Source organism: Hyperolius riggenbachi, chromosome 1 (genome assembly GCF_040937935.1).
Source record: "Hyperolius riggenbachi isolate aHypRig1 chromosome 1, aHypRig1.pri, whole genome shotgun sequence".
NCBI classification, from domain to species: Eukaryota; Metazoa; Chordata; class Amphibia; order Anura; family Hyperoliidae; genus Hyperolius; species Hyperolius riggenbachi.
The window spans coordinates 81,252,573-81,278,523 of NC_090646.1; the positions used below are offsets into that span (position 1 = coordinate 81,252,573).

Consider the following 25,951-nt stretch of genomic DNA (forward strand, 5'->3'; position numbering starts at 1 on the left):
ATGTCAACATCTACTTACCTGTGTGCTGATGGCAGCATGAGAGAGATCAGTGTTCTGCCAAGGCCTGCCACAGGGATGACAGCAAACACACAGAGGGGTGGCCAATGAGATGCGAGTGACTCAGAGTCGATCCTAATTTATGCTAAATTTATGCAGCCTGGAAATCAAATGAAACAGATGCTGCATTTCCCAGCTGCATACATTTGCGTAAATTAGCGTGGCATTTGGATCAACTATTAGCAGCACCCGATTAGCATCCCTTGCCATTATGAGTATTAGGAGTCCCCATGGTATAGCCCAGTGATCTGCAAACTTGGCTCTCCAGCTGTTAAGGAACTACAAGTCCCACAATGCATTTGCCTTTATGAATCATGACTGTGGCTGTCAGACCCCCTTAAATGCATTGTGGGACTTGTAGTTCCTTAACAGCTGGAAAGCAGAGTTTGCAGATCACTGGTATAGCCAAAAGCACACCTTAAAGCGGACCTGAACTCAGAACTTCCTCTCTGCTCTAAAAGATATGCAACAGCATCATAACCTTTAGGCTTCTTGCACACCAAGATGTTGCATTAGGTGGCACGTTAAGGTCGCATAACGTGCACCTAACAACGTATGGTGCTGCAAGAGCCGACGGTAGAGTGAGCCGCGTTAGGCGGCTCGAGTCCTATAATGTCTCCCAGAGTGGCGCTGGTTGGCCAGCGGGACCACGTGATGCGGAGCGAGACACTCCGCATCACGTGGTCCCGCCGGCCAATCAGCGCCCGCCAGTGCAGTGAATATTAAGTAGCCATGTGCGCGGCTACTGTAGCTGGCTCTCCCCGCCTCCTCTCCGCCCCCCACTGAGCATGTGCAAACAGTCTAACGCGGCTATAGCCGCTCCAACGCCGTAGCATGCTGCACTTTGCACAGAACGTGCAGCGTTACATGTAACGCAACGTGGGCTGTGTGAACAGTCCACTTGTGTTACATTGCTGTGCGTTGGGGGAGCGTTACAGGCGCACGTTAGTGCGCCTGTAACGTCTTGGTGTGTAAGCAGCCTTAAAGTGGATCCAAGATAAACTTTTACTTATTGCATAACTGTGTTCCTTTCCTATTGTTTATAGGGCATTCCTCAAGCCAAACACTTTTTGTTTTGTTTTAATACTCTAATTCCCTATAAACTAAACAAGCCAAACCCACAGCTCCTTTTGTGCCTTGGCACTGTAGCAAGGGCTTATGGGAGCTCAGTCTGGGCATGAGGAGGAGGAGGTTACTAGCCAGAGATTTTAGAGACAGAGGGAAGGATGGAGGAGGAGAGGGGGCTGAATTTACACACAGGTAAGCTGATAGCATCCTCCAGCCCTTAGCCTGTGACAATCAGAACATGGCTGCACTCATTGTATCACAGAAATAAATAATCATAAACTATTGAAGCTGTTTGCAGCCAGATATGCTGTGTAAACTATCTAAACTTTAGATAATAATATATAGACAGGTTACTGGTTATAGTTAGTTTTTCATCTCTGATCAGCTTTAAACAAAAATATTTATTTGTAACAGCTGATACAAATCCTGCAATAAATCTGCAGTGTGTCTACTTCCTGTTTTCACAGAAGCCGGCATATTGGTAACATCCTGTGTTTACCAATTAACTCTCTGCCGTGGCAGTCAGCTGACACAGCTGAGAGATCAAATTACAACTTGTGATTAGTCACAGATGAGGGGGAATTAGACAGGCTAAACTATAACCAGTTGGTGCATTCCCATAGGTTTTACGTCTGTCCCGTGCAAGAGTTCAGGTCCACTTTAGCATATGGGGAACTTCTCTCGAGAGGGGAAAGCCTCTGGGTCCTAATGAGGCTTCTCCCTGTTCTCTAGACCCTCCGGGATCCAGGGCTGGCAGCACTGTACCTGCGCAGTAGAATGGACCTGATCGGGCAAGGCCATTTCTGCCAGAGCCTTTCGGAAAGCTGCAACTGCAGAAGGTGAATATTTTAGCCACTACTGAGCCACATGTCGGCTGTTTTTCAGGGGCTGCCAGCGATGGGTTTCCCCCATCCCAATGCAAGTACCCCCTAACCCAGGGCTGTTTTTTTCTTACAGTATCCCTTTAAGCTCACGGTCATGCTGTTAAAGGGAACCTGTACTGAGTAAAATGATTTAAAATAAACACACGAGGTAACTTCAAATGAACATTACATAGTTACCTTGCCGTCAGTTCCTTTCATAAGTGCACCATTTGCTTCTGACAATGATCCCTTCCAGTTCTGACAACATGTTGTCAGAACTGAAATATATATGATGCTGTCAGTCATAGCTGAGAGGACAACTGATGTGCCAAGTAATGTCCATGTTTCCCTATGGCTTAAGTGGGCGATGTTACAGTTTAACAGTGTGCTGACCAGGAAGCGGTTATGGGGTAATGGCCATTTTCAAAATGGGCGACAGAGAATTCCATGGATCACAGTGGACAAACAGGACGCAGGAAAGGAGAAAGATTGAGGAGTAGACTACACGGGGGGGGGGGGGGGGGGGGGTAAATATGACTTGTGTATGTTTATTTTGACTTTTCATTTGCAGTTCAGCTTCTCTTTAAGGCAAAGAACAGAAAGTACAAAACAGTTACTGTGATCTGTGCAACTCTGATATCCCTATAAAACAGGATATAAATAAAATACCATGGGAGGATTACATAATACAAGTAACATATGGCAATTCAACACAAGCACCGTTTAAATGAGATTCTATCAGGCAAAAACTGGCTCTGTACTGCTGATGGATTATATAATGCATAACATAACACAGGCCTCAGTCTACGCCAAGCATTGCTGTGCCAGAAAAATGCTGTACAGATCCACCCAAGAGAGCAAGAACAAAAAGATCCAACGTCTGCTGAACTACAAGTCTAATGCTGGGAATACACGGGTCAATCCGGCGGCCGATTACCCGCTGGATCGACCCCAGCCGCGTCCCCGCTCGTCCGTGCGGATCGATTACCCCTTGTCCCCGCCTGCGCTTCCTTAGCACTAGATTCCCTGCCATTGTCCGCCGGAGGGGATCGAGCGGCATGATCCGGCCACCTGATAATATTCAGCTGGTCCGATCAGCTGCTCGATACACGATAAACGTACCGTGTATCCCCAGCATAAGAGTCTGCTGTTCACTGGAAATACGAAGGGCCCTTATCCACTGAAAACAGCAATGCAATTGCGATTTTTTGCTATTTTACGCCAAGCAGTTGATTCAAGTGATTTTCAAGCACTCTGTCTTTTTCCAATGTAGCCATGGTGCCTTTGCGATTGGAGAATAGTCGCCGACTGCATAAAATCCGAAAAAAAACATCCGCGAGCAAAAACATCTAAAATTCAAATAACCTCCACAAAGTTGGCAGAAGGTGGAAATAGAAAATCATATCTCCAACCAACTGACCCATTGAACAATTGGCTGTATAAATTGGTGATTTGGAGATTTGATGCCTTCAACTTCCTACACGCAAGAAAAAACGATTATTGTTAAAGTATACCGAGCACCTAGCTACTCCGGCATCCACCAAACTAAGCTAAGGGAGGTTCGTAAACTGTGTGGGCTTTTGGGGTGTAGCAGCCATTTACTTACCTAAAGAGCACTGCTCCATAGCCCCCTGTCTATATGGAAGCCTCCAGCTTCTCTGTCCTGTGCCTCAGGTTGAAATTCCCGCAACGATACAGCAGCCGCTAATGCATCAATGAGAACGACATGTCCCGGCTTGCATTGCGGCTGCCGGAGACATGCTATATCATTTCCAACCTGCGGTACTGAGTGAGGGACGATGGAGGCCTTTATATAAGCGTGGAGCTATGGAGCAGCCTCCCCGTAAGTAAATGCTTGCTACACCCCCGAAAAGCACACACAGGATAAGTTTGTTTGAAAATTGTCAAAATGTACTCCTTCGTTCTCTTTTAGAGAAGTTTTTCTATCACAACTATATGTCATACAATTCAAATCCAACAGCAAGGAAAAATTACCTTCCAGTATTTTCCCCAACTCCCTGCCACATCCATGAACTTTTGTGGACTTTATATGAAAAATAACAATAACTGGTAGATGGGTACATGAGTTTGAAGACAGCAATATTCTAAAGCTGGGAATACACCATACGTTTTTACCCCCGATAGATGGGTTCGAATAGATAATTTCCGACATGTCCGATATTCCTTTCGCTAATTTTTTTTTTGGCTCGATTTCTCATAGAAGTGAATGGAAAAAAAAGAAAAACGACCGGAAGATAAGAGAATTGAGTGCAGAATCGAGCAGAAAAAATGATCGGGTGGAAAACCCAACGGAATAACGTATTGTGTGTACCCAGCATAACTCTTCCACACACTACAGTGCAAAACAAAAAATTCACACATCAAGATGTCTGTTTCCCTTCAGTGAAGGCTGCATGGCAAAATAATTTCTTGTTCCAGAGATATGCCCAAGAGAACTATATGCAAATTAGTAGCATTGGCTAAGTGTCAGCAGGAGATCCCTCCCCTTTACTGTGTAACAGACGCCTTCACTGCCCAGTAGAGATACTCGGGTGGCTCAGTTCTCCATCCCGCTCTTCTCAATCTAGCCTGGAAGTAGGGTACACTTACACATATGCAGTTTTCCCTGTCGGCCTCCTCAGTATACATAGTTTTCGCACTAGTCTATGTATCCATTGCTTGAGGGACACCTTAAGCCTTTCACACTTGCTAAGCGCCACTAGTAAACCCACACTACCTTCCCTGCCAAGAGGGTCGTTATAATAACAGTATCGAAATGTAAAAACACAGCACCACTCCAATGGAGAAAAAGCAATCTGTCCTATGGAAAAAAAGCAAAGAAATTCAAACCAAATGGTTTTTGCTCGCCGTTTCAGAGCGCTGCGGGCATCAGACGAATGATTTACGCCCCCAAGCTAAAGCCCTGTAGTAGAAAGAGGGTTTTGTAGCGGCAAAGACCCAATCCATTTAAGCGCACCTCTTTTACAAGGTGATACTTAGGGCGACTTGCCACGATCGTAAAACCCCGCTTAAACAGAAACAGCATTCGAAAAAAGGGGGCTTGTGAACTTCCACAGGAATGAGCGGGTGTTTTTCACACATGCAAATGTCATTATGGCGTGGCCCAACGCCCCTAGGAGGCTTCCCCGACATACGCAAGGTCAGCGGATCCTGCTTTAAGTTGTAACGGTGTAAAGCTGCCCACGCGTTTTACAACCCGACGGCGTGATCTCTGTCAGCCTCGCACAGGTAGAGGACTCGTCTGAGCAATGTATTCTAATGCTGTGCAGTCTGGTGGCCCCTCGTACTGCATGGTGGACGCTAAGATTGTACAAAGATTGCAAGGTGTACGATCAGGCTTTGCACTACACAACTCATTTTCATAAGTTTTCCTTGCACTAAAATAGTTACAATCTCTGCCAGAATTGTACCGCTGTCTCTAGCAGCCACTAGTGAGGGTAAAAGAGGCACCCACACCCGCAACTGCTGCAGACTTAGGCACTTGTTATCGACCTGAGGAAGTGGCCAGTACCTGTGAAACGCATTGTCTTTTGTGCATCATTACATTTTATATCTACCCGTGTGGTTTGTTCATTTTACTCCACTGAATTTACCCCTATACCTAATGATTTAGAGCAGGGGTGTCAAGCTCAAATACAAAGTGGGCCGAAATTGAACACTGGGACCTAGTCGCGGGCCAACCTCAATGTCTACTGGTCACCTCCCTCCTTTGTAAAGTTCCATTGGGTCATATGCAATTGACTTTTTCACCTGACTTTTCTCCCAGGAGATAATTTTTCATTTTGGATTTAAAATAACTTTTCAGCACTTAAAAAGTACTAAAAAAGTAGGTGAAATAGTACTATAAAAATTACTTGAAATATTTTCTTGCTTTCTGGTGGCTTAAAGGGCACTTTATTGAGAAGTTTAAAAATATCACCTAGGAAAAAACTCAGGTGAAAAAGTGAATTGCATATGGCCCCTGGTGTCTTATCAGCCCCCCCCCCCCCCCCCTCCAACCATTATACAGTTCTCTGGTGTCTAGTGGTTCTCCTCCAGCCACTATACAGTTCTCTGGTGTCTAGTGGTCCCCACCCTTCCCTATACAGTTTCCTGGTGTTTAGTGCATCCCCCTCATATGGCTTCCCAGGTGATCTAGGGCTTCACCTCCAATATAGCTTCCCTGGTGGGGGTGGGCCAAACATAATGGAAAGTGGGGAAACCACTTAGGGGCCATATTTAAGGGCTCCGGGGGCAAGATTTGGCCTGCGGGCCGGAGTTTGACACGCATGATTTAAAAATTAGAATAGTGCAAACATCAGACTCAATGCAATCCTGCGGTCCTTGCGTGTTGCACACCATACAAGTTGCTGAAATGCGCAAAGAGTATAATGTGCACAAAGCCTGATCTACCACTAGTGGCTTTCATTTGCTGGCCTAGCTTCCACTTCTTGGGTGAGTGGAAATACGCATGTTAGAGTTGTTCAAGGAAACCTGAAGTGAGAGGGAAATGGGGGCTGCCATATTTATTACCTTTTGAACAATACCAGTTGCCTGGCTGCCCTTCTGATCCTCGGTCTCTACTTTTATCCATAGACAGTGACCAAGCAAGCAGATCAGATGTTTATGACTGGATTAGCTGCATGCTTGTTTCAGGTGTGTGATTCAGACACTACAGCAGCCAAAGATGATCTGGATGCCAGGCTTGAAAGCTAGGGGTTTGAAAGGAGATAAATATGACAGCCTCTATATCTCTCTCACTTCTCAGAAAATAAAAAGAAATCTCTAAGGACCCATTTCCACTAGTACAGGAAACCAGGCTGAATCTACAGTGTTTCCCCGCAGGCAAATCACACTGGGAAACCCTGCCATAGGGGATAATGCTGCCGCCATCCGAACCCTTGCCATAGCGATTTGGGTGACATTGCAGCATGTTTCTGCATGAGTGTCTGTGAACCCCATAGCCTTGCATGGCACAGCTTTCCGGGATTCGGCTGCGTACTCGCACAACAGGAAGTGCCGTTGAGCGAGACGCGTGGACGTGTGGCGGCTAGTGGAAACGTAGCCTTAAAAGAGATGCAATCCCACTTTGTACAATTAACCAATACTAGGTGGCGCAACCATATGCTATTTACTGATTCCCTGTTCCTGAGTGAAAGCAAGTCTTCCTCATTGGGGACACAAACAAAAGCAGACAGTTACCAACTAACCCTTCTCCTTACACCCTCACATACTACAGACTACAGTTACACCAGCCTTAAAACTAGTCATAAAAATAACCACCCAATACAGCAATTGATAGAAGAGTAGCAATCAATGCTACACTCAAATTTCAGCAAAGACTAGAACATCCACAGGCAAAAAAAAAAGACAAACACTTATATCGCGCTTTTCTCCTGGTGGACTCAAAGCGCCAGAGCTGCAGCCACTAGGACGCGCTCTATAGGCAGGAGCAGTGTTAGGGAGACTTGCCTAAGGTCTCCTACTGAATAGGTGCTGAATTACTGAACAGGCAGAGCAGAGATTCGAACCCTGGTCTCCTGTGTCAGAGGCAGAGCCCTTAAAGAGACTCTGAAGAGAGAATAAATCTCGCTTCAGAGCTCATAAATAGCAGGGGCACGTGTGCCCCTGCTAAAACGCCGCTATCCCGCGGCTAAACGGGGGTCCCTTCACCCCCAAACCCACCCCCCGCAAAAGTGTGTCGTAGAAAAAGTCGCTGGCTGTCTCTTCCTGGAGGCAGGGCTAACGGCTGCAGCCCTGCCTCCAGTCGCGTCTGTCAGCGGCGCATCGCCGCCTCTCCCCCGCCCCTCTCAGTGAAGGAAGACTGAGAGGGGCGGGGGAGAGGCGGAGATACGCGCTGACAGACGCGCGTGGGGCAGGGCTGCGGCGGTTAGCCCTGCCCCAACCAGGAAGCGCTCCCCCGGTGTATCGAGGGGGATTTGGGGGTGAAGGGACCCCCGTTAAGCCGCGCTATAGCAGCGTTTTAGCAGGGGCACACATGCCCCTGCTATTTATGAGGTCTGAAGCGAGATTTATTCTCGCTTCAGACCATTACACCACCCAGCCACAGAACCGCTAGCACTGTGGCAGCCAACGTGGCAAAATGCTAGGCGACCGAAAAGGATCTTAAAAAAGTGTACTTAAATGTGCTTAAAATGATGCTCTGATCAATCATGCTATAGATAAAGGATTTGTATAATTTATTTGACTCCCTTTTCTTAGTTACTGGCATGCCAACACCATTGTGTAGAGGCTGCTACATGGATACAGCCCATGTGGGTCTCTGCTCAAATGTGTTTTACATGCTGTCCACATTGCTTTCAGTAAATAAAACAGAACGCAAAGCAATTCCTGCAGTCTAGTCAAGTGATAATAACTGGGAGGTGGGGCTACCTATGGATGAGCACTGGTAGGAAAAGTCTTTCGAATAGAAGCAACTCAGTGAAGCCACATTGACATACGAGCCTAAAGTCGGCCAGGGTAGCCAGTAAAAAGACTACTTGGGCAAGAATAGAGTAAGGCCTTTTATACACTACAAATCGCAAATCCGATTTCCGATTCAGATATGCTATTCTGATTTTCCCTGGAAGCTATCAACACGACAAAAAACAAACAGCATGCACGACCGATTAAAAATCGCAAATCAGAATCACACGGAAAATCGCACACTGCAAATCAGATTTGCGATTGCGATTTTCCCTGGATGCTATTAAAACAAAAAGAAAAAACACAGGAAAAAAAAAACCCCAGCTTGCAGTACCGATTAAATAACACAAATCAGAATTGCATGTAGTGTGCAAGAGGCTTCAGGAACTGACCCCTATTACAGCTCTCCACAGTGCTGCAGCCTCCCTACTACTAAAGCACTAAAGTCACTACTAAGTCACTACAGCACTGCAGAACCAGATCACAAATCAATGATGCAGCACTCTACCACAACTCTACAGTGCTGCAGTCCCCTACCACAGGTCACCACAGTGCTGCGTCCCCTTCCACAGGTCACCACAGTGCTGCAGTCCCCTTCCACAGGTCACCACAGTGCTGCAGTCCCCTACCACAGGTCACCACAGTGCTGCAGTCCCCTACCACAGGTCACCACAGTGCTGCAGTCCCCTACCACAGGTCACCACAGTGCTGCAGTCCCCTACCACAGGTCACCACAGTGCTGCAGTCCCCTACCACAGGTCACCACAGTGCTGCAGTCCCCTACCACAGGTCACCACAGTGCTGCACCCCCCTACCACAGGTCACCACAGTGCTGCAGTACTCTACCACAGGTCACCACAGTGCTGCAGTCCCCTACCACAAGTCACCACAGTGCTGCAGTCCCCTACCACAGGTCACCACAGTGCTGCAGTCCCCTACCACAAGTCATAGTGATGCAGTCCCCTACTACAGGTAGCACTGTGCTGCACCCCACTACCACAGGTCACCACAGTGCTGCAGCCTCCTACCACAGGTTACCACATTGTTACAGCCCACTACCACAGGTCACCACAGTGCTGCAGCCCCCTACCACAGGTTACCACATTGTTACAGCCCACTACTACAGATCACCAGTGTTACAGCCCCCTACCACAAGTCACCACAGTGATGCAATCTCCTACCACAGGTGACAATGCTGCAGCCCTCTACCACAGGTCACCACAGTACTGCAGCCTCCCACCACAGCGTCACAACAATGCTGCACCCCACTACCACAGGTCACTATAGTGTTGAAGCCCCCTACGACAGGTCACTACAGTGCTGCAGCCCCCATACCACAAGTCACCACAGTGATGCAATCCCCTACCACAGGTGACAGTGATGCAGCCCCCTACCACAGGTGACAGTGATGCAGCCCCCTACCACAGGTGACAGTGATGCAGCCACCTACCACAGGTGACAGTGATGCAGCCCCCTACCACAGGTTCCCACAGTGCTGCCTCATTTGATATATAAAGTCCTCTAAAGTCACACCAGTAGAATAAGTCAGCGATGATTGCTGGGGCAACAGCCCCTTTGCCTCAGCTCAGCCTGTACACCTCCCTTCAGTTATGCTGTACAGGAAATCCATCTGCAGCTCAGCAATCACCTCGCAGCCCCCGTAAACGCAAACACATGTTCCAACCTAACATGATCCCTGAAACGTGGTCTGGGAGCCGAGCGTGGATTACATTAAAGCACTTCAGCTAGAGCTGTCTAGTGAGTTCCCAGCATAAACACTTCCCAATGCCTTCATGTCAGCTCTCAGGGTTCTGGTTTATGTTAAATAGCAAAACTTGCCTTCAGGACTTTCATTTACTATTTAAAGAAACAGCTAAACCCCAAAATGGGGGAGAGGAGGGTAAAAAAAAAAACTTGTCCTTATTGAAGTCAAAGTATACAATTACCTTGCCAACGACACACACTGCGTTCTAAAATGTATTCTCAGCATGGTGAAAACCACAAAATCACAGGCTTGTTTAACCCATAAAAACAGAAGACGACCATCCCTGGTGAGGCTAGGCAAAGCATTTAATGGCTAGCCTGTGAAACCAGCTTGGCAAAGCATGCTGGTCCTGGGGCCTTGTGCCCACAGGGCCTAAAGAACAGCCTGCAAGATGCCCCTTTAAACGCAACCTAAAAGATTTTCCACAATGGCCAGCTTTAGTTGGCCTGGCGGAAGAGGCATCTATTAATACCCAATGTGGCACAGAGCTGTCAATTTCATGAGATCACGTCTCACCCCACATCACCCCTCTAGAGAGATCAACTGGCGGAAATCCCCCGCAAGAGTCAAAGGGTGGCTTGGGACAGGGCGAGCTGCGTGGGTCTACGAGCCACCTTCAAGCTTCCCCAATTTACAATATAAGGGAATGTAGGATTAGCAGGCTGGCAAAACGAGGCTTCTACAAGCCAGATCTTGTTCGCGGCGGCGCAGGTCCTGCCTTGAAAGGCCCTTTCCACCATGCTGATGGCAGGAAACTAGTTAACTGATTCAGACTTCTAGCAGAGAGAAGCAGAACTTCCCCTTCGCTCACCGCTTGTGAGCATGACTTCACACAAAGCTGGGTAAAGAGAAAAAAAAAAGCACAAATTCCTCTGTGATGTCAACAAAGGACTGTGACCAGCCCTGCTGGGATTAAGGCTTCAACCATACATGCGGGTCTCGGAGGAGGCATCGCAGCAGAATGTGCCTGAACAGCTGCCACTGTTCTCCTTCAATAAATACAGGGGTAAGGATGTATTTTTCAGTTGGGACAAATTCCTTTTTTTTTCTACCAAATAAGTAACGAGGATAAGCGTAAAACAAAAACAGGATTATCTGTGAGCTACCACGGCAAGATAACTCTGCAACTAGATGCCTATTAGGGTTCATGAAAAGCAGTAGCAAGAGACAGAACTGGTTCCTACAGGCTGGACAGCTTGCATGAGCCAAACGCAACACAAGCAGTATAGTATTACAGTAGATCTATCTCTATATCCATCTCTATAGAAATACAGCCATCCATGTAGATGTGTCCAGGCAGCCCCTGTCCCTGGCAATGCATGTATACCTGTGCAGCACGCTGCCTCCTGGAGGAGCTCCCATCTATATGATCACACCAGCTCAACAGCACACAAATAAAAAGAACTTTTCCACTGAAACACGCCTCCCCCTCCCAGCTGACACTGCCTACTCCATTCCCATTGGATGAAGCTGCAGAGACTTTTTTTTCTCTTTACAGCTTTATTGCTCCTACAATAAACAGTGCACAGCTGCTGTGTGGGAAGTCCTGTTGACTCTTTTACAAGATCAGTTTGCATTATGGCACTACCTGTTATAAATCGGAGCAGTGCAGTAAAAACAGATAGTACCAGGGAGGTAATAAGGCAGCCGGGGAGGAAAGGCAGCTCCTCGCATGCAATATCTTAATATAAAAGTCTATTATACATTCCCTATGACACAATGAATTATAAAAAACGAAAGTTGAAAAATCATAGTTGCCCTACTGTAATAAACTTATGTCCTGAGTTAGCAGTCAATGCTGCTATATAAAAAAAAAGTTTTAAAAAACTTTATTTTGTCTACTTTTACTTCTACAGCCACAAGGGTTCTAGAGAAATTATATATATATATATATATATATATATATATATATATATATATATATATATATATATATATATATATATATATATAAAATTGTGTTTTCTCCAGGTTGAATGTATCGATCAAACAGGCTGGGAAATCTCATGGCCACTGTCCCCCCTCAAATGTTTTATGTGCTGGTGCATTTATACTTTACATGTCGCGCTGCACTCCCGAGTGTCAGCGCTGTATTTCTATAATGACGCCCCAGTAGACTAATCGGCATATTGCACATGGGCGTGTGACATTAATCACGCACCACACATGCTAGAACAGTGATGGCTAACCTTGGCACTCCAGCTGTGGTGGAACTACAAGTCCCATGAGGCATTGCAATACTCTGTCAGCTCTAAGCATAACTCAGGGAGGCAGAGGCATGATGGGATTTGTAGTTTTGTCACAGCTGGAGTGCCAAGGTTAGCCATCACTGTGCTATAACGCTGGAAGCCACGTGGTGAACGGATTTGGAAATACAGCATTGACACTCGGGGACAGTGTGACGGGTAATGTATAAATGCACAGGCACATTAAAAAAAAATGGGGGAGGGGGCGGGGTCACAAGGCAGATTGCCAAAACATTTCATGCTGAAATCAACCAGGAATCGGCCTGAGGTGTATGGGCAGCTGACAGATCTCTCTCTTTGATCAGATAGAGATTTGTCTCGGTCGAATCTGCCCATCATTGCTACATGTATAGACACCTTTAAGAGGATACCATTTCAAAACTAACGGGGATAGCAGGAGGGGGGATTGTAAGTACCACCAGTGGTACCTAAAGCACAGCTGAAGTAAGAGGTAAATGGAGGCCGCCATATTTATTTACTTTTAAATACAGTAGAACCTCATAGTAAACTCTGATATAGTAAACCTCTGGATATAGTAAACTCAGTCCTCAGGTCCCAGAATAAACTGCATCTGTATTAATGTACAATGTATGTCCAATTCTGAAATAGTAAACTACTGATATAGTAAACTATTTTTGCTGATCATTGGAGTTTACTATAAAAGATTCTACTGTACTGCAAATTGCCTGGCTGTCCTGCTGATCTTCTGCCTCTAATACTCTTGGCCATAGACCCTGAATAAGCAGGACTGTTTCTGGTGTGCGATTCAGACATCATTACCAAAGAAATCAAGACTGCCTGACAACTGGTATAGTTTAATACCATATCAATTATGTATCGAGCTCTTGAGGAGGCTGAATGCAAAACTTAGCTACACAGAGGTACCGGCCCCCCTCTCCTCCTCTGCCTGAGGCTGCCTGCAGATTTCCATGTTTGCGGTCACTACAGCATTCCTTCATCATGCACACATTACTAAATTACTTTTAAAAATGAGGCCCTCCTGAGCCCTGACAGGGCCCTTCTGTTGCCCGGGATGCAAAAAAAAAAAAAAAAGAAATAGACACGGCACATGATGAAATGGCAGGAGCTTGAGAGCAAACCTGCGGGAAAGACTGCAGGCCAGGAGTAAAGTCTAACCTCAATCGGACGGCCTGTACAGGTTCAATACAGCCCAACTTTCAAAAAAACGAATGCCAAGCAGTTGTAAGGCCTCAGTCTGCAGATATCGGTATCACGCTTGCCTGCATACTGCCCATTGCCCCAGTCACTGCAGCTTTATATGTGTGTTGTGTTCATACTTTCTGCATATGAATTCAATTAACCCTCAACTAACAAGCCCGAGCATAGACACAGCGTAACTGACTGCACACAGTCCAGCAAGGTTACCGCTAATAGGAACACATTTGTTTTTGTCATCTGTAATTGTGACCGAGAGGTAGTGCCCGTGTCCGTGTCCGTAAAGGACAACTGAAGAGAGAGGTATATGGAGGCTGCCATGTTTATTTCCTTTTAAGCAATACCAGTTGCCTGGCAGCCCTGCTGATCCTCTGCCTCTAATACTTTTAGCCACAAACCCTGAACAAGCATGCAGCAGATCTGGTGTTTGACATTGTCCAATCTGACAAGATTAGCTGCTGGTTTCTGGTGTTATTTAGACACCCCTGCAGCCAAACAGATCAGCAGGGCTGCCAGGCAACTGGTATTGTTTAAAAGGAAATAAACATGGCTGCCTCCATAGTCTTCTCACATCAGTTGCCCTTTAATCATCATCCTACATCTTATTGCCCCGGGGTATCCAACAATGGCGAGGTTTACCTGACGCCAGATACATGTGCTTGACGGTTGCTGAGCAACCGGCCGATCAAGCATAAACCTACTCCGATACACCACACACACACACACACACACACACACACACACACACACACACACACACACACACACACACACACACACACACACACACACACACACACACACACACACACACACACACACACACACACACACACACACACACACACACACACACACGGAGCCTTTAGGCACCATCTTCTACCCTTCCTGTAGCCCCTAGCAGCTTTCTAACGTCCTCTGTGTGCAGCTCCTGGTGTGTGTCACCTGACCTGCATCAGGTCCCATGGCACGCCGGGAGCTGTGCATGCATGCTGGAAAGCCAAAGGGAGCTGCAGGAAGGGCAAAAGACGGCCTGGCGGCCTTGTGAGTATTTTCTCCTTGCAAACCCCGAAAAGCACTATCCCCATTATCCCCCTTAGGCATTCCGGTTAGTTGAGCGTTCCAGTGGCCAGTTCCTCTCTCTGCCAATGCTTACAAATTTGTCGGTTTCCTATGTTTTCAGTTTACACGTCACACGGACTTATGTATGAAGTGTGTGAAGGCAGAGCGGGTCTACTACTCATCTACCAATCAGTTTTCGCTTTACTGGATGGATTCAAATATGTATGAGGAACACTGATTGGTTACTTAGAAACCACATACACCTTCAGAAGATATACAAAACTTTAACCTGCTTCTGAACTGAATATCCAAGCATGACTACCCAACAAGACATGTTGGCATCTGTAGTCCCCCAGCATTCCTTGATCCACACCATGCTGCTAGGGAAACTGAAACCTGTGTGCACCAGGCCTACCCAACAAGGCATGCTGGGGAAACAAACCTCTGCGCACCAGGCCTACCTAACAAGGCATGCTGGTATGTGTAGTCCCCCAGCATTCCTTGCACCGCCCCCATGCTGCTGGGGAAACTGAAACCTGTGCGCACAGGGCCTACCCAACAAGGCATGCTGGGGAAACAAACCTCTGCGCACCAGGCCTACTTAACAAGACATGTTGGTATCTGTAGTCCCCCAGCATTCCTAGCTCCCCCCCATGCTGCTAGGGAAACAAACCTCTGCGCACCAGGCTTACCTAACAAGGCATGCTAATATGTGTAGTCCCCCAGCATTCCTTGCACCGCCCCCATGCTGCTGGGGAAACTGAAACCTGTGCGCACAGGGCCTATAAAGCTTCCTGCACAGCTTAACGTCAAGCCACAGGCCTGTTTCAGCGTTCTGAGATCAAAGCTGGGAGGAAGACTGATTGCCCCATAATCCAGCACATTAGATACATGTGCATCTAACAGACTGCAACACGATACAACGCAACTGTAAAAGCAGATTACAGAAAGCATTAACTGCAGCCACACTGAGAGCCCGGCTGTGGCTTTAGTCACACCAGAGGGATGTTTTTTCCCTGCCATCCCCTAAACTGTACAATTATGCTGCATGCATAGACCACACTTCTCAGTTTAACTAAACTTTCTCACGCTCTCCTTTTTCCAGCTATCCCCAGGAGAGCAGAGAAAATAGCGTGTCTTTCTATAAATACATTGTGCTTGTGGTATTAAAGCGCCACACACTGGAAAGAAGCAGGCAACGTGACTGGGAGCCATGAGGCCGCTGTGAGCACTGCATGCGAGGCTGACTGAAGCCTACAGGCCAGGTCCTGGAGTCTGGAAAACGTTTGGTCAAACTTTACTATGATTTCGTTCTATTTACAGCTCAACTCAAAAGCTTGTATAAGAAAAATCAAAGCCTGTTAACGCGGACCTGAACTCAGAACTTCATCTCAGCTCTAAAAGACAAGCAACAGAATTATCCTTCACAGAAAAACATCTCTGTTGTGGTGGCCATACACGGTACAATAAAAACTTTCGATTTTCCCGTTTATTCGATCTAAATGATCGAATTGAATGAAAGTTGAAAATATTTTTTCCGATCAAGAAATTCGAACGATTATCCTGTTTTTTCTGGAAAAATGATCGGACATGCTGGAAAAATCTTTATATTCGATCTAATGGGATAATCGAACTAAATTATCTAATTGAAAAATTGTACCATGTATGGCCACCCTTACAGCTGATAAAAATCTTGCAATAAATCTGCAGTTTGTCTACTTCCTGCTTTCACATCCTGCTACATCCTGTGTTCACAAATGAGCTCTCTGCCATGGCTGTCAGCTGACACAGCTAAGGGAACAAATTACAACATGTGCTGAGCCACAGATGAGGAGGAATTCGGTTTCCTTCTGTCCAGTGCAAGAGTTCAGGTCTACTTTAATGTCAGAGCCAAGAGCAAAGTTCACGCTGCCAGTGTCTCGATTAGCTGATGCTAAATGCTTTTCTTCTGCCAAGGAGAAAAGCGATTGACATCGGTTCCCATTATCGCATCACGTTTTGAACCTCTAGAGGTATACAAACCCACAAACTCAAACACAGCTAGAAGCTACACGCAATGTCTTGGAAAATTCAATTGACCATGGCACTCCCGCAATCAGTAAATGCATAGAGATGAATGCTTCCATTCATCTCAACCCAGGGCATGGTGGATCCCAGCAGTCGTCCATATGAACCAGCACTTAGGCTTCTATTACACTGAAAACCATAATACCATTCCCCATCCGATTCCAATGCGATTCACTGGATGCTAGGAACACAAGGAGAAAATGCAGCATGCAGGACTTTATAAAATCGGAATCGGATCAGAATCGTGTGCAGAGGCCTCTTTCACAGTGGGACGTTGTGTTTGATGCAATGTTAAAGTCGCAAAACGTGCCCCTAATGCAACGCATGTAGGTTCTGAAATTGCACGTTATTTTGCACTGCGTTGGGTCTCGGTGCGCTGTTTTCGTTGCATACCGATGGAACGAAAACGGCGCATGCGTTACATTTAAAAAAAAAACATTACTGAGCATGTGCAACACAACGCAGCAAATTTATTGCTAAACGCACAGCATGCAGCACTTACTAAATATTGCTACACGTTACACACAACGCAACGTGTGCACTGTGAATGTCACACAGACTTTGTATTGCTGTGCCTTAGTCTGCATTATAATTTTTTATAACGTGCGACTTTAACGTCCCACTGTGAAAGAGGCCTAAAAGAGCCCTAAGGTACTAAAAAAAAAACAGCTGTTGGCAGGGCTGGGTCACCCTTAAGGCAACCTAGGAAGGTGCCTAGAGCCAGGTGGTCATCAAGGGCCTGAGTGACATCTCCGCTCAACCCAGGTACCCACTTCTCCAAAAAACTACAAGCCCGAGAAGTCAATAAATGTAGGAAAGAGGCAAGAATATCCCAATGGGAAAACACCACATCCATCCCTGCTTGTACAACAGTGTTTATTGGGGGGAACCTGGTAAAAACGATAATGCCGTTATTTTGCAAAAAAATATTTGCAAGGAGTTTTATTTCAAAAATCGTGCAAACATTTCACAAGCAGTGGCTTGCTGTGCAAACATGTTCCAACAATTTTAACAAATAGTGCTTTCAATATCCTGTTACCACCAATCATACAAAAAATACAATTTGTTTTTTCTTCTGTGTGCTTGCTGTGGGACGTAACTAGCCATATATTCTACTTTCATAAAAGCGCTTCATTATTTCTCACTATAGAAGGCCTCAGCTATGCCATGGCAAGCACAGGTCCTTTTATTCAAACATTTCTGACCAGTGTAATATTTCTTCATTGCATATACTGTATAGGGGGCTTACATTACATGCAGTGAATAATAAAATATACAGAGCCATTGACAACTGCAAGCTAGAATTATCTGAGTCCCACTGACCAGCAGGGTCAATGTGCCAAGACAGCAATTCACCCAGCAGTATGAATCTGGAAACCGAAAGCATAGTAAGCTGATAACACCTACACAGGCACAGAAACTACGAGAATGTTACCAGAATATCAAGTTAAATCACCGCTTTTCCTAGAAAAGGATGTGGACCAACGTTGCACAAGAGGAAGCAAAACTCACGTGTCCCAGTATATTTAAAGCAAACCTGTGAGAATAAAAAGTTGCTAAGTTAGATACTTACCTAAGTAGTGGGAAGACTCTGGACGCACCAGAGGCCTCCCCGATCTTCCTTGAGCCCACCACCACCACTGCTCAGGACCACCATCTTTGTGGCTGCACTCCATTCCAAGTACAAGCTTCTCCATATTGAGCATGTGCGAGTACAGCCCAAGCATGCCCAATAGAACGAAACCGCTTGTGCACGTAGGGAAAAGCCATGCACAAGCGGCTTCATTCCACTGAGCATGCCTGTACCGTACTCACACATGCCCAGTACAGAGCAGCAAGAAGAGCATGGCAGCCATGGGAGCATATTCAACAAGTCATTGTAGAATATGCTGAGAGGGACTCAGTGCTGGATCGGTAGCTAGAGGAGGATGGGGAGGCTTCCCTCTACTCAGGTAAGTATCTGATCTTTAAAAAAAAAAAAAAAAAATGTACTTCAGTTTGCCATTTAACCACTTTACCCCCGCGCGTACGTATTTCTCCGCCCCTTTTTCCATCCTTTAAAAACCAGGGACGGAGAAACACGTACTTTCCGCGTTCCCGACGCTGCCTGCCGCTAGTAAAACCGCCGCCGCCCGCTCGCCCAGAGATCAATGAACGGGAAAATCCATTCCCGTTCGTTGATCTAAGCCCCGCAATGATCAGCTGCTCTCCTATGGGCAGCGCGATCATTGTGAGAAAAAACTCACATGTCCAGCCTCCTTATTCTTCCTCCAAGCTTCCGGAAGGACGCTTGGAGGTCGCATTAAAACAAAAAGTTACTGTGGCCATCTTGTGGCCAAATAGTAAACTACACCCTACACATTTTTCACATACAAATAAATGACTTTTACACATAAAATTAACTCATTACCTCCCACACTCCCCATTTTTTTTTTTTTTGTAATTAAAAAAAAATTAAAAAATTTACAATTAAAAAAAATACATAAATAGTTACCTTAGGGACTGAACTTTTTAAATATTTATGTCAAGAGGGTATAACACTGTTACTTTATAAACTATGGGCTTGTAATTAGGGATGGACGCAAAACTGAAAAAAATGCACCTTTATTTCCAAATAAAATATTGGCGCCAAACATTGTGATAGGGACATAATTTAAATGGTTTTATAACCGGGACAAAAGGGCAAATACGTTTCATGGGTTTTAATTACAGTAGCATGCATTATTTAAAAACTATAATGGCCGAAAACTGAAAAATAATTATTTTTTTCCCCACATTTTTCCAATTTTCCCATTAAAACACATTTAGAAAAAAATAATTCTTGGCATAATGTCCCACCTAAAGAAAGCCTAATTGGTGGCGAAAAAAACAAGATATAGTTCATTTCATTGCGATAAGTAATAATAAAGTTATAGACGAATGAATGGAAGGAGCGCTGAAAGGTGAAAATTGCTCTGGTGCTCAGGGGGTAAAACCCCTCAGTGGTGAAGTGGTTAAGGGAGATTTCATTTTGGTGTACGCATACAGGAATAGAAGTCTGAAGAAGGCTGATTAGCCGAAAACATACTCGTTCTTTAATAAATAGTACAATCCGGATTCAAAACTTTCAGTCTACTTTAGGGGACCCAGCAGGAAGCCTCATAGGGAAATTCAGCCAACCGTCACCCTCTCCAACTGCTAGGTTTCCAATAGGTTCAAGTAAACTACACCCACACTATTTGGCTAATCATAATGCTTTGTGCTGTAGCAGGTGCTGTGATTGGAGAACTGTTTCCTTTGAGGTTTCCTGCTGGGTCCTCTGACGCAGACTAAGCGCTAGTTTAGGCGATCCAGAAGGAAACCTCATAGGACAGCACCCTCTCCATCCGCTAGGTTATGATAAGCTTTGCCCACACTATTCAGCTAATCACAACACTTTGTAAAACTGTTCCTTATGAGGTTTGCTGCTGGGTCTCCTACTAGACTATCAGCTATCCATAGGTCATCTGGATTTGTTAAAGAAAGTAATGATCACTACTAGTTATTGCACACAGCGCCTTGCCTATATACCTACAGAGAGCACTGTATCTTGCACTAAATAAAAAAACAGGAATGAGTCATAGGGATGACCCAGATTAAAAATTGCCAGATTTATGCCAAAAACAATCCCATTATGTAACGGCAAGGCCCAACAACAGATTGCACTACCTGCAGATTAACCACCCTGGCGTTCTATTAAGATCGCCAGGGCGGCTGCGGGAGGGTTTTTTTTCAATAAAAAAAAAACTATTTCATGCAGCCAACTGAAAGTTGGCTGCATGAAAGTCCACTAGAGGGCGCTCCGGATGCGTTCTTCTGATCGCCTCCGGCGGCAAGAAGTAACACGGAAGGCCGCAATGAGCAGTCTAACGTGTTTCGCTTACCTCGTCGCCATGGCGACGAGCAGAGTGACGTCATGGACGTCAGCCGCCTCCGATCCAGCCCTTAGCGCTGGCCGGAACTTTTTATTCCGGCTACGCTGGGCTAAGGCGGCTGGGGGGACCCTCTTTCGCCGCTGTGGCGGCGATCAGGCAGCACACGCGGCTGGCAAAGTGCCGGCTGCGTGTGCTGCTTTTTATTTGATGAAAATCGGCCCAGCAGGGCCTGAGCGGCAGCCTCCGGCGGTGATGGACGAGCTGAGCTCGTCCAGACCGCTCAGCTGGTTAAAGAAAAGGTTCAGGGAAACCTGTAAAAAAATAAAAATCCCTATCCACTTACCTGGGGCTTCCTCCAGCCCGTGGCAGGCAGGAGGTGCCCTCGCTGCCGCTCCAGAGGCTTCCGGTCGTCTTCGGTGGCCGACCCGACCTGGCCAGGCCGGCTGCCAGGTCGGGCTCTTCTGCGTCCCACGCGGGCGCGCTGACGTCATCGGACGTCCTCCGGGCTGTACTGCGCAGGCGCAGTAGTTCTGCGCATGCGCAGTACAGCCCGGAGGACGTCCGATGACGTCAGCGCGCCCGCGTGGGACGCAGAAGAGCCCGTCCTTGGAGCGCAGAAGAGCCCGACCTGGCAGCCGGCCTGGCCGGGTCGGCCACCGAAGACGACCGGAAGCCTCTGGAGCGGCGGCGAGGGCACCTCCTGCCTGCCACGGGCTGGAGGAAGCCCCAGGTAAATGGATAGGGATTTTTATTTTTTTACAGGTTTCCCTGAACCTTCCCTTTACCCGAACTGACATGTGACATGATGAGTTAGACATGTGTATGTACAGTGCCTAGCATACAAATAACTATGCTGTGTTCCTTTTTTCTTTCTTTGCCTGAAAGAGTTAAATATCAGGTATGTAAGTGGCTGACTCAGACAGGAAGTGACTACAGTGTGACCCTCACTGATAAGAAATTCCAACTATAAAACACTTCCCTAGCAGAAAATGGCTTCTGAGAGCAAGAAAGAGGTAAAAAGGGGAATTTCTTATCAGTGAGGATCACACTGTAGTCACTTCCTGTATGAGTCAGGACTGAGTTAGCCACTTACATACCTGATATTTAACTCTTTGAGGCGGAGAAAGAAAAAAAGGAACACAGCCTAGTTATTTGTGTGCTAGGCACTGTACATACACATGTCTATCTCATCATGTAACATGTCAGTTCGGGTATCCTTTAAAGGAACTCTCATTCATCTGCAAAGTACAGGGAAACAAAGGCAATTTAGGACAACATTGTTAGCTTTAGGCAGTCATTAAATAAAAGTGCTTATAAAAGATGATTGTCAAGGCAAGCGGCAGGATCGCACAGGCCGCGCAGGTTCATTGTTCTGCTTGTCTGTGCATGGCAGCTGACATAATGATGTGGTTTCCACTGAAGCACTAAAAAAGTAGTATAATCTGCCATAAGCCACCCTGTTTGGCAAACAAGGGGGTAAAGCGAAGCAGTGTCCCCTGTGTGCAGCCCCCACCTCTCACAGATGCTGCAATCTCATGGTTAACCATAGGTGTGGTGACCCAAACATTATTCCTGTGGGCCGCAGAGCACTCTGTATGAAAGCAGCTGCTCAGGAGTTGGGTTACAGGAGCAGAAATTCAAGCCCTGGGTGCTGAATCCTCCCAGGAAGCAAGTCAGCTCTCCTCAGCTCCTCCTGACTGCCTTCTGCAGGCTCTGCTGGATGAATGGAGAGAGTACAAGAAGCTGCTGACATCACAAAGGCGTGAAGACACTGGGAAGAGAAGCTCTGCAACTTATCTGTCATACAGCAGCAAGCATACATCAACAACAACAACAACAAATAACATTTGTAAAGCGCTTTTCTCCCGTGGGACTCAAAGCGCATAAGCATGGCTCCGACCATCGTGGTACAGGGGAAGAATTTTATAAATCTGGAAATGCCAGGCTAAACAGGTGGCTTTTCAGTCTGGATTTGAATAGCTCCAGGGATGGTGTACATGTACATGTACTGCATACGTGCACACAGGGATGCATAGACCACGCACATGCAATACACTTTTCCAAAACTTTATTAGTATTCTCATCTTTACAAACACTCAGAGCAGGATGGGAAAAAAGTACTAAGAAAAGCAAAACTTACGTTGAATAACTACACACACACAAATTATATATATATATATATATATATATATATATATATATATATATATATATATATATATATATATATATATATATATATACACAGAGCTGCTGAAGTTTTTGTGGCAGTTTTGTATGCAATGTATAGCTAAGTTTTTAATAGGCTTCAATCATTTATGCAATTAAGCACTTTTATACCAAGATACAGAACATGTACAGCAATTATGCAGGCCTAAACCCATCATGTAACTACAGATGCATACATGATTCATATAAAACAAGAAAATAAAAAATATAAAGAGGGCATTTCCTGGTCCCTTTATAGTAAACTCTAAGGGACCAAGAAATTAAGCTTTCTAATTTACTATATCAGAATTGGTCGAACATTTTAGATTTTTACAGATGCAGTTGCTGGGACCTGAGTTTACTATAGCAAAAGTTTACTATAATGAGATTCTAAAGAGCAGCACACGTGTGTTTTATAGCTATTAGATAACTATGTAGTTTATATGTATTCCACATATTCTATAATATCTGGCAGTAAATAAGTGTGCATTGTTATACAGATTGGGCAATGCAGGGTTTGAAAAGCACATATATGCATTAGTATACCTAAAAGTTACAGATTACCCAGCAAGCTCCTGGTGAACCAGAACTCTCCTAGGTGTGTGTAAGGGGCTACAATGGACCAAAAAGCCTCCTTCTGCTAGGTATACACCATGCAATTTTGTGTTAGATAGATGGTTCAATAGATAATATCCGACATGTCCGATCTTATTTTCAATCATTTTTCTGGTCGATTTCTCATAGAAGTGAAGGGAAATATATATTAAAAAAATCAGAAATCGATCGGATGGAAAATCGACCAAAAAAAAACACATCATGTGTACCCAGCTTAAAATACTAGCAAAACAAAAGTTGGCCTTCATAAAACAGAAGTTATTTGCGATTATTCAGGTTGGAGCATATCCAGTGTCACTATAAGCTAGCTGTACAGCACACTGCTAAAAGGAAGGCAGTCCACCGCATGCTAAATTCCAGTTACTGTTGTCGCAAGGAGAGAACAGCGGTGGGGTCTGCCAAAAAAGATTAAAAAAAAATAAAAAAAGTGCCTGAACTGCTGTAAAAGACCGATTATCACCCATGTAGACCGATCCATCTTTCCGGATCGGTTTGGACGATAATCGTGTCAGTCGCTCATATCAAACGATGGCTCGCATTCAATCTACTCAAGTGTAGCTAGTTCCACGCTTCCAGATACTCATTTAACGCTTCTGGGAATAGTCTGGCTTCTGGGAATGTTCTGATCGGCAGGCCTTGATCGAATTCAAGCGTTCTCTAATGTCGTTCATTCAACGCAAACTCTTGGGGATTGCTCTCGACAGTGATCAGGCGTGTGTATGGAGCTAAAAACTTCCTACAGGGGATGGGGGTGGGGAGTCTACAGAACTCAAGAGTCCTTCCCAGCTGAAGGTCTGAGCAGCACAGTGCTGGAGGCTGAGGAGGAGGAGGGGTGGACATCTCATCATCATTACACCAGTGCAGAGTCAGGGCTGCATGCAGCCAGGTGCAGACAGTCATACACTGTATAGATACACACTATAGAGTTATCACACCTCTACTAGTTACCTGTATCCTTCCAGTCCGGGGAGCTTCTCCTGCACCAACTCACAGAAGGATACACAGCACAAAACAAAGTAACAATCAGAGCAACAGAAACTTTTTCTCTCCCCTCTTTTCTCCTGTTACAACCGGCCCGTTTCTCACTGAGCGTCTGAGCACGAGCGCTGCTGCGCTCCAGCCTATGAAGCTTCAGGCGATACCACGTGCTACAGAGAATAGGGGGGACCAGAAACTACAAAAGTTACGCGGATACCAAACGAGCCTCGGTGCGTGAATATGATATAGGATATCTGGACAGGGCAGAGCTTTAGCGTAACACGTGGGTGGGTTTGCTTCGGATGGGGACCGGTCTGGGTGGGAGTCTGTGATAGTAAAGCTACACACACACCCCTGCAGCTGGGGACAGATTGGTTTAGTCCGACTTGTGGATTATAAACAAAGGACCTCGTGGGAACTCGGAGGATGCAGCCTGTCTGGGGAGGTGTGCTGTGCGTGTGCGTGGACTGTATTAGCAGGCTGCCTGCAGCACAGCTCTGATCATCATCTCTCCAGCAGGGGCGCTCTGCCTGTTGAATATACACTCCACTCTACCTCTGCACAGTCTTCTTAAAGGGAACCTGAATTAAAAACAATTATTTGAAGCGAAAATAAACTGATAAGGTGTAGTACAGCTAAGAAGTAGCAAATAAAAAAAAGGTCTCGTTATTTTCCAGTACTGGCAGAGTTAAAAATAAAACTTTAGTTTTCATCCATGTTTAAGAGTTTCTCTGAGCTCAGCGACCCACTGGGTCAAATACAGTCCTGTTTTTTGAAGCACTTAAACAGCCAAGAAACAATGAGAGACAATTTCAGATAGGGTTTTACTGCAGGAAAGTTGAAAAGGTCAGAATTTAAATATATCAGTTGCTATCAGTTATAACTGAAAGGACAACTGATGTGCAAGATAATGTCCATTTTTCCCTGTGGCTCAAGTGAGCGATATTATACTTTAACTAGAAAGCTGTTATATGGTAATGGCATAATGGAAAATTCCATTGATCACAGCAGACAAACAGAATGCAGGAGAGGATAAAGAGATTGATGAGTCGACTACATGGGAGGTAAGTATGAATTGTGTATGTTTATTTTGACTTTCTAATTTTCAGTTCAGGTTTGCTTTAAAGGACACCTGACACTGACACAAGCGAGAAGCAAGCATGCAGCTAATCTTGTCAGATCTGATAATAATGTCAGAAACACCTGACCTGCTGCATGCTTGTTCAGGGGCTATGGCTGAAAGGATTAGAGGCAGAGGGTCATGGGGATAGCCAGGCAACCTATATTGTTTATAAAAGGAAATAAATATGGCAGCTCCATATCCTTCTCACTTTTGTTGTCCTTTTTTAAAGAGAACCTGAACTGAAAATAAAAAGTCAAAATAACCATACACAGGTCATACTTACCTCCTGTGTAGTCTACTCCTCAATCACTTTCTCCTCTCCTGCGTCCCATTTGTCCACTGTGATCAGTGGAATTCTCCATCCTCCATTTTAAAAATGGCCGTTACCCCATAACAGCTTCCTG

At 45.6% G+C, this 25,951-nt stretch overlaps 1 protein-coding gene across 2 annotated transcripts in view; it reads right to left on the bottom strand.

The window, feature by feature from the left end:
• FAM53A (family with sequence similarity 53 member A) overlaps window positions 1-24,530 on the bottom strand; it is a 119,186-nt gene extending 94,656 nt beyond the window's left edge. Inside the window, exon 1 of one of the 2 annotated variants that reach the window (XM_068275726.1) lies at window positions 24,395-24,530. The gene's annotated coding sequence lies outside the window, so the exon portion shown is untranslated. Of the gene's footprint in view, window positions 1-11,506; window positions 11,603-24,394 lie in introns of those variants that run through there. The other variant, XM_068275734.1, reaches the window with a different exon arrangement.
• Between the last annotated feature and the right edge of the window lie 1,421 nt (window positions 24,531-25,951).